Here is a 10,263-nt window from a genome sequence, read left to right on the forward strand (position 1 = left end):
GCACGAGTTGAAGGCCGACCGAGACAAGCAAAGATGAATTGCCCCGTATTTAATCTTGCTTCGGCAAGTTTCATGGAAACCACAACCTGCATTTTATTCGTCTTTGCACGCTCTTCCTTTTTTTGATCTGGTATACATGGCCGCTATCGTTCGCCAATGGCGCTTGTCTTCGATTATTATATTAATAGGCCGGCAGGATTTCTTTAAAAGAAACAACTTGTTCTACATAGATGCACGACTGGCGACGGTCGTGTCCACTCGCCAAAGGTGTGGTGACCAGGGGGGCGAATATAATAAAGCATCATTTGTCTTTTTTTTTTTTTAGCAGTTTTAGATAGGAAACGCCGCCCTTGACAACGAGAACTAGCTCCATATTAGCATAGATTCCATGTTAACTTTTATTGTAGCCATTTTCTAACACCTGCCAAACGCTTAAATTTACATGATATTATACGAACGACAATGGGAAATTCGTTGCATGGGTTCTTAGCGCCGCATGATAGAGTGATGTGCCAAGCGAAGTGATAGTCTAGGCAGTACCATTGGTTAAGTAGTAGGCTCAATTTGGGATTGCACGCTCTAGGGAACACCATCAAAACTCTGTGGCTTTTTGCATATTCATCGTCTTCTCAACTTTCAATAGCTGTGCATTGATACCCAGTAGATCATCAACCATACTGACGTCACGCTTGGCGTGATCACTGCATCAGCCGTAGACGAGAGCGATGGTAGTAGTCAAAATGATTTCGCTGACGTACTGGCAAGAGGGCAAAGTACGACTTGCGAATAGTTAATCGTGATAATAATAATAGTCATTTACGTGCGTAAATAGTTTTCTGAGTAGACGTGACACCCTCAGCTCTTCTTACTTAAACATGCATTGCCCCTTTAGATGTTTACATTTACCGGTGCAGGGCGACCAATTTCGTCTGCAAAGATCAAAATATAAAATTGTACTAGAAAAATGCTTTTGAACTTATTAATGCAATCAGTCGCAAACTTTTATCTCCAATGTATCAGATCTGAGCAGAGAAAGTGTAGTCGATGCACAATTACATAAATTCATCCGATCGAGTACGTTCAACTTTCGAGGCAGAATTGGAACAAACTTCGTTTTAGATTATGAAAGTGGCGTTATTCAACTTTGCACTGGTATTTCGTATGTATGTTCACAAAGGGATCGGCAAACGTTTGTAAATACTTGACAGACGATATGATATAATTGCTAATGATTCTGATACTGCCTCTTGGAGCGATATCCTTCTGATGCACTTTTCCGCTGTCTTGTCTTCGCTACCGAGTGGATCCTGTTGCCACATATTAGTGATTTTTTCCACTCCAAATTCGTGATTTTTTTATTTTTCAGCCGTGCTTTAGGCTATCGCAGCATCTGGACGTCATAAGCGGCGGGTAGCCTTGAGATACTCCCGAGCTCCGTGACGAGGTGCACGATGACGTAGTCGCTGTCATGGGACCATTCCCGTACTTTAAGCAACATCTTTCTCTGAATGGCCTCAGCAAAGTTCAAACTGCCCCATGCTCGCTGTGTGAAAGCTCTCATGCCAGAATTTTTGCCAGATATCCTAGTCTACGTCATAACTTTTAATGGATGTCCGAAACCCAGCTCTACAGTTTTAGAAAACAAATCAATCGCCAACAAATTTAAAATCGTGATGGGTGTTTTTCTCTGAGAATTTCCAAATGAGCTTTGTCTGAGAAGGAGGCTTTTTCCCTTTACTCAGCGACCCAATTTGTGACTGGGCGTTCCAGACGATGATGGGCTCGTTTCATTCGAACATTCAACCAAGGTTTCTTGGCTGGTCTACTACCCTTGAACCCAACCTCTTTGAGGCAGCGATAAGGTGTATGGACTCTTTTTAAAAGGACACTGCAAGTTCACAGTTCTTCAGTCTTCTTTGGAATGCGAGACGAACGTATCTTCCTGGAGTTTGCGAACAAGTACACGGTCCCGACGCTTCATAACACCCCTTTTTCGATTCCTATTCCTATATTTGCAATGACGCCACAAAGCTTTTTTTTTTAGCTTCGTAGCGATGTTGACGACTGCATACTAAGAAGCACGAGACAGTTGATCAGTGCCGCGTTATGTACATTTGTTTGGAATGAGCAATCTGCCAATCAGTGTTCTCTGCTCCTACGCGATATCTACTCCACTTCCTAGGTCTACGCTTTACGTACGGTGAGTGAGATAGAGCTCAATGATCTTACACAGGGAAATATGAATGCAAAACTCCCTAAGAGCCAATTACAGCGAACTATCGTGCCTGCGATCGACCAAATACAATATTTATATATCACATTATTTATCAGAAGTTTAAAAATATTTATCCGCGTCTTTATCAGTATGTAGGGATCAATGGAAGGTAGAGTAATGTCCTTTTCACAGGCTAAAGGCAAGTTGACAGCGCTTCGTTTTAGCCTTGATACTCGTTGACACAATTTAATTGAGTTTACCTACGAATATTTGATTGGGCTCCGACTTGTACTTCCAGTACAATCTCTCATGCATATGGCTGTCGCTGCGTTTGGAGATGTGCTAACGGCATCGTCCTTTACGGTAGAGGATCACGCGTTTCTGCGGTATTATGGTAAGCACGCTATCTACTAGCATGGCTTGTCTACTCCTATGAATACTATTTTATTATGGTGCCACGCCGCTTCCGACGGCGAACCGGCTCAGCTAAACGGGCTCTTTTCTGACGTTACAAAAGAGGGCTATTGGCCTGATGACAACCCAGTTGTTTTATGCAGCGCATTCAGTCAGCCCGGCATGTCCTATTTGTCTGGAATACGTGAACTAACCGAACCTCGTATCCTGGACATAATTGTTGAGCTTTTATGTTCGACAACCCCAATGGCCTAAAACGAGATGAGAAAGAAATGTTTTTCATTTTTGCATTGGGTTTGTAACCATTTCATCTGAATTGAAAACTGAGTCACGAAATATCGCATTATCCTTTTTGCGGTGAGGCAGTTGTATAGGATCCGCACGTAGTGATTCTTTATTTAGTATATCGACTCGTTGCTCACTCTAGAGTGGTGTAAGCACAAAAGATAATGCGTGACTAGATAAAATTGGTGAGTAAAAGTTGTCAGTAGGAGACCTTCAGGTATTCGTTTGCGGAAGTTTCAGTCGAAATGTAGGTAGCCAAATCGTAGATGTTGGTCGGAGAATGTAATTACGTGCAGTTCATCTGGCGATAACTTGTTTGTTAGTTACTGTCGCTAAGTTTCTTGTTTGAAGAATGAAAAGTTGAACAATAGCAGAAACGGGCCACTCGATGGATTGCTAACGTGCTCGTGTAAGAAAAATTTATCCTTCTTATGCTTAAAGTCTTATGCTTAAATCCTTTATCCTATATAGTATGATATATCTAGCGACATTAAAATGGTAAAGCTGATTTGTGAACTGATCGCTTATGTGATCGGGAAATGTTCAGAGACATCGATTACGAACGCTAAAGGAACATATCGTTTGCACTACTTGATCAGCATCCTTATTTGGATTTTTTTTCTAAAGAATCAGAATTACTAAGAGCTAAAGAAAATGCTCATTTAGTATTGTGATTCTAGATGCCCAAGTGGCTCATGGCCATGCCAACTTGTTATATGTATTATAGCGCGCTTGTGAGAGACTCATTGCCAAACGGCTATAGTGAATTCAACCGTCGTCGTTAAAGACAACATTGACAACGATAGGAAATCACCGTCTGAAGCCGCTAATGGCTATGACTGACATCAAGATTGACTGAACTTGATTGCGCAAATAGAAGCGTTCATTCGTTTTGTGAACGACTGGGTTATGGATGTGCTTAGTAAATTTCAATAAGTTGAAAGTTGTTCCGCAATAATTGGCTCCAATCAATTGGAAGCCATGGATAAGCGTTTACTGCAATCCTTTTTTGCATTTGTTGCTTATCTTTAGTTTGTTTTATGCTGTTTCTTAAACGTTTCGTTTGGCACTTCTGAGTATAAATTTATAGAAGACATTCCGCTCCATGAAGACGTTTCTGCAACTAAAAAATTACTTGACTTTGGGTGGCTTATAATAACTGTGGGATAGGACTCAAGTACAAAGCTATGCGCGCCAAAAGGTCCAGCCTGGATTGAAGACTCGAGAGTTTAGTATGATAATGTTGAAAGGTAAGCCTGAATTTTTGTAAATTAGCATGAAGTATTATCTCGAAGGTGTTAGAAAGTGCCGTTCCGGGCATAAGCGTCACCTCAGGCAGCTAAAACAATTTCTCCTCAGCATACTCGCTAGGGTTAACGGACGTAGATAACGTTTACAGCTTTCTAATAGTCCATATATTCGACTTTATTAATTTAGGTAGTTAGAAATGGAAATGTAACCTAACCTGGACACGAGCCTATTATTTTCTGATCTTTCCCATTTCTCTTGAAAAAGCTAATATATACCACCAATAATTAATATTTCATTTTCATGTTCCTTGACGAAACTAGGCAACATAATGTACATGTTCATCAATACAGCCTCGTAACGCTATTTAGCGTCACACTTCATCTTCACCAAAAATGATGACAGCATATAGTACGGTACATTCAGTGTACAAAGTTGCTATTACGGTTAATGCCAAACAATGTACTCAATCTCGCTTGTGAGAGATTGTTCTGGTTTTTTAATTGCCTGTTTGCCAGGGGTTTATTGATGTCTACGTAGCTGAAGTGTGTGTTTATAGCAGTTGGCTGTTTGCGACAACGCTAACTAAACCGTTCAACAGAGTTCGTCGGGAGAGGGCTACTTCCAACTTTAAAATGGCCCAGCTTTGCTTTTTCGGCTATACAAACTCAGCAGGCATAATTGAATAGCGCTATCGTAGCGATAATGAGATGAGTTAGTTCAAAACCCGCAAATTTCTATTTCTGTCTGCACCTCTATGCAGCAATGAAGTCGTCCATATCTTCGTAACTGCCAATGGAAATTTTGCCTTTCTTGTGCTGCATCTTGGCCAAACATGTTTTCGGGAGATGGAAGTTTGGAGCCCGGACAACCCGATAGGGCTTAGCTTCCTGAAATGCAATATGTTTAGGATCATGCTGCTCTGTACTCTTATTAATTAGTTATTAAAATTACTTAGGCCATGACATGGGGTCCATCAAATTGAGAAGGTTACAGTATTTCAGATACAACCGCATCTCATCATAATTCGATAACTATGAAAAGAAGTTACTGTTTTTCTCAATAGCAACACTTATTCAGAAGTTAAGGTGACACGTTCTTTACTCAAAAAAATGTTCCCATGGAAGCAATCATTTAGACTTTGCATTCGCATGTTGTCGTTTCCAAAAGGGTCGAATAACCAGATATAATCGGACGTAACATCCCCAGAGGGCTCTTTTTCTCCCGGCCTCCACTTCGTTTGAACGCTTTAGTTTCCCAAAACCAACCTATAGCTTACCTCCGAGCGGAGCCTGCATGTTTTATCAGGCAGACCTTGTTCTGGATCACATTTGCTGCCTTTATAATCCAATCTACCATACTAAATTCTCTAACAATTGACCTGCTGAAAATAGGCCAGAATTAACGGGGAGCTATTTTCTGTTTAACGCTTGACACATACATGTAGACTCAGCTACCAGTTTCTCCCATTATCTTTTCAAATGTCGTGCGTTCCGGGCGATCAGTGCTTAGAAGTTATGTTACCTCACCACTTCCGTACGGTGCGATGTCAGCATACGCGTAATAAGGATGCTACTATAGGCAGTGGATAGTGTGCCGCTTCGTGGGATGGGATATGCTATCGCATGTACGAATGAACTTGTTTCTATAATGTAAAACTCTCGATGTGTTGATGCGAAGTTGTTTCTGCGTAGCGTTGTCCGCTTCTACTAGAGAGAATACTGCTTTTATGTTGAGCAGGAGCTTGTGGATTCTACGACAGTTTAGCATACGTGTAGCTTCTGCGAACAAGCGTACATGTAAGACAAGCTGTTTCGGTCAAAAAAAAGCCCAGCCAATCTACGTGGTCTGGGTGTTCGCCCAGTTGGGGTCATGATCAGATTAGATACATGACCAAACGAGCCAATATTTTTTTGGCCATTTACCTGCTGAGACCTGAGCGGGGTTGAATGAAAAAGCAAGGTATATTACAAATCGGTATTTCCATCTCAAAGAGATTATTCGACGCCATGGTCGGCCAAATATTTCGGCTGGCTCGATAAAGTCAGTCTGGTTACGCTTCAAGTAACCGAGAAAATGAACTTGCTTGAAGCAGTATATTATTTTTGTCTTCGCTGGCGCTCTGCCACGATTATGTGGCTTTTAGTCCATCGGCCACCTAAAACGTTCCTATTACCACACGTTCGCTTGTGGGTCGCTTGCCACTTCAAGCTAAAACATTGTAGTTACATACTTGTGTGCCACTTCGTGTTATAATAATTCAAATCTCTCCCTACATCCGAGAAGTAAACGTCCCCGTTCCCAGTTTGTTAATTTGTTATTGCGTCGTAATGCAAATTTAGATCAACAACGTATTTTTTTCTCATATCCTGGCAAAATATGCAATATTTTGATACCATATGTTTTTACAGTGCAATTTTCGTCTCATTATTTGAACTTCCTACCGTCTTTTTTGTACCAAAATCTGCTCTGACATATGCTGTTACTGATATCTAATAACCGTTTAGAAAAAAGACAACAAATAAGCGGACAGTCGGACGCTCTAAGGTAAATACTTTTGTCAAATAGGTAACAGATTCTCTCACACTCCCTATAGGGCTAACAGAATTTTTTTTTGCTATATTTAAATTATTTTTCAAACATAAGTTTTGTAGCCTCATTGCTCAGCTTACCTTTTACTCCGTAAAAATCTATTCATATTAGCTTATAATCCTATTGCTTCTAGATTTTAGGCAAGGCTAACAACACATAAAAACAGTATTTCTGTAATCACAGCTAATTTAAGCATTAGATTTGATTATTTTTTAATGCGGCTTGTTGAAAAAATTAATTTAGGAATTTTTTTTTCTAATAAATAAACAATAATATAGAAACAACTATCGAAGTGTCAGCTTGTACCACATACGGGCCCAGCTAAAATTCACTGTCAAACGGGGCAAAAATACTTCGTTTAATGTTTAATTTGCTTGAATGTCAAACGCTAGCTTGTACTTCTGCCCGTCTATTTCTGAAGTTAAAATTGCTGGATTGTTGTTATTAAGTATCGAAATGTATCATTAGCCTGAAATTATTATTTGTCCAGAAATCTTCTTTAGGCCGAAACGGGACAGCTTCCCGAACGTTTCCTTCTCAGGAAGCGCTCTGTTAAACATGTGCTTGGAAATTATTCCAGGACTTCTTTACGTGTTGCGTCAGATAAACGTCTGACGCCACACATCGATACCGTTGTACTGCTTATGTCTCACAGCGGCCCATGATCGGCTGCTGGATACCGACATGACACTTAATCGACTCTACCGACTAGTTATTTATCAAGTCTTCGTCCTTTTTCTTTTTGGCTTTTTTTTTTGGGTCGCATGACGCTGCTACGTAAAGTAAATACTTCAGGAGAGATTTGAGATTAGACAATAATCTGTCCCATTTTGGTTAAATTACGCGCTACAGGATAGCTGTGGTGCTACGTTAACTACGGCGATGACAAGTCGAAGTAGATCTATCAACGTAGGCAGATTTTCGTATGGGAATCAAGTCAGTGGCTTTTGCCTTACTATCAGTATTAAATTTTACATTTAAAAAAAATTTATTTTAGTACAGTTGTAAGTACGCGCTGGTGGTACTTGAATATGGCTCTCTTGAATAGCAAAATGTCGTATTTTAAGTCCTGACTTTTTTTTTTGCTATTAAAAACACTTTATAGTGTATGCTAGTTCCAAATGATTCGTATTGTGGTTATTAATGTCTGCGTGCTCAAACCGTAGAGATAAAGGCACACAGAGAGTGGATAGAGAACTTGTTGTCCCTGTTTTCGGCAATTCCAAAATCGAAGATGGAAATGCTCGTCCATAGAACAATGACAGTTCTGGTGATCAAGGCTTGCTTTCGTATCTAACAAAGATTTGAAAGCTGCCAACACTTGCGGCCTATACAAACCGACAAAGCGGAATCATCAGTCGACAATTCGGACGATCTCAGGAAATAAAACGATGTATAATTTCTGATAATCTACATCTCCTGATCTCATCTGGTGCACAACTTAATTTGAAATATTTTTCATGTGTCGATAAATGGTAAGGTTTGGTCTGGTATGTCATCTATCTTATTTGCCCATGAAATTTTCGATTTGCTTTATTAAGAACAAATTTTGCACAGTACCTGGCTTTTCCAATCTTCTAAACACTTGGAGATCTGTTTGATTAAGTTTCTCGATATGGACATTCCCTATCCAGTACCACAATGTCGAAATACCGTTATAAAAACCTTTTTCATAAATGACCCATTGAATCCGTGTGTTTCCAATATATCCGCTACTACAGTTGAAAAATCTTGTAAAACTGGATTCAACATCATGTCGAAATCTATCTATATTTATATATAGTGTTAAAACTTTTTGTTTGCTCGACCAATATCGACCTTTTAAAATTACCGGCTTAGGCCATTTTTGCGTATCGCTAGAGTTTCATCTAATCAAAATGAAAGTCTGCAGGGTAGAATCGAATCAAAGGCTCTCGCCTTTACATCGAAATCTCAGTTTTAACGTTGCAAATGTTTCCTACGGCGCAAATTTTTAGCATCGTATTCTACGTACGGGGGGACGGGGCAGGGGGGGGGGGAATGTTCTTGAAAGCGATCTATACATCGACAAACTAAAGCAAAATGCTATACATGTTCCTATATCCAAAATTGATATTTCAGCGTGAAAATGGTCAAAAACTTATTGAGGGTTTTCTCACGCTTCTTTAGCTTAATTTTTTTCTATAAAGAATATTTTCTAGAAAAAAAAATTGGAGTTTGTTCGGACTCTAGTTCTTACACAACTCGATAGATCGATTAAAATTGATACTTCGGTGTAAAAAAAAAAAGCCAATGATCGACTGTGTCAGCTTTTTCTCTTAGATGACACCTGGGTGAAAATTTCTTGCATTCAACTCTATGCAGGGGAGGTATTTCCTTGTACCGATCGAAAGCTGTCGATGAACGGGAGTAAATTACATGCTTAACTACTAACATCTCAATTTTGCCGTTCAAAGCGTAAAAGCTTAATACGGTATTCTGTGCAATAGAAGCTTTTCTCGACGACAGTCGATAGATCCTCGCGAGATAGATAAAATCGCAATACATAAATGTATACCTGAAATTCATATTGTTGAATGAAAATTGCGAAAACCCTATTAGGTTTGCCTATGTAATTGTGAGATGAAAATGCGTTTCGAGAAGTTTTTCAGTAATACTATAATAAACTCCGATTTATAAGTTCAAGCTAAGGTAAATGTAAGATTAACTACCGCGAACACTGTTTTTTCTATTCAAGAAGAAAACGTACCGAAGTATCAAACAAGTATATTAAAATAATAGTATAAAATCATCTACTCGCGAATAAAGCTAAGAAAAAAATGTGCGTTTTGGTGATATTCCAGAAACAGAGCCGGTATATAAACCGCGACATATATCATCATGAAATGTTTATTATATCTTCATTAGCTTGGTATGTGCAATTACTATTATTACTGCAAACAAAGGAAAGATTAAGAGTCCTTATAAAAAGCCTTCGTGACACCCAGGAAACAGAAGCTATCTTAATTACATACCTATTTTTTATAAATAATTTTTTTTAGAAATTAAAGACTCAACACTTTAAGTCTAGATGACGTTCCAAGAACCAAAAATCAATATATTAGACGGTTTCAACGGGAACATTCACCGAAAAAGTCGGCCAATGGATGACTATTAGCTAATACCAAAGATCCCCATGATCACGTTGGAGGACCAGAAAAATCTAGAGTTGGCTTGACTCTCTGGCAAATATATTAGAACAGACTACAGAAATAACTACCGAAACGTAATTAATCAGGTAGAGTAGCGTAACTGCAACGATTGCAGTTGGCAGTTTTCTTTAATTTAGATGAACGAATCAGATTATATAAAATAGTCAGCACCAAGTGAAACGAAGCTTGCAACTTTTTCTACTATCGTGAGAAGTTCTGAAGGTCGTTGCCATGGGCGAAAACCTTATTATATGCATGCACCAAAGTCAAGTTGAGTAGACAACGCGGGTAAGAATTTAAAACACTCCAGAATCTCAAGACCATTGCAAGAACGGCCTA

At 39.3% G+C, this 10,263-nt stretch overlaps 1 long non-coding RNA gene across 1 annotated transcript; it reads left to right on the plus strand.

Moving 5' to 3' along the window:
- Window positions 1-1,453: 1,453 nt before the first annotated feature.
- LOC147751846 (uncharacterized) lies at window positions 1,454-4,131 on the plus strand. The gene is made up of 3 exons (XR_015315765.1): window positions 1,454-2,200; window positions 2,514-2,609; window positions 4,005-4,131. It is a non-coding gene; the product is annotated as an uncharacterized LOC147751846 (long non-coding RNA).
- Window positions 4,132-10,263: the final 6,132 nt, after the last annotated feature.

The sequence above is a fragment of the Varroa jacobsoni genome, unplaced genomic scaffold, assembly GCF_002532875.2.
Source record: "Varroa jacobsoni isolate VJ856 unplaced genomic scaffold, vjacob_1.0 contig02508, whole genome shotgun sequence".
Classification (NCBI taxonomy): domain Eukaryota; kingdom Metazoa; phylum Arthropoda; class Arachnida; order Mesostigmata; family Varroidae; genus Varroa; species Varroa jacobsoni.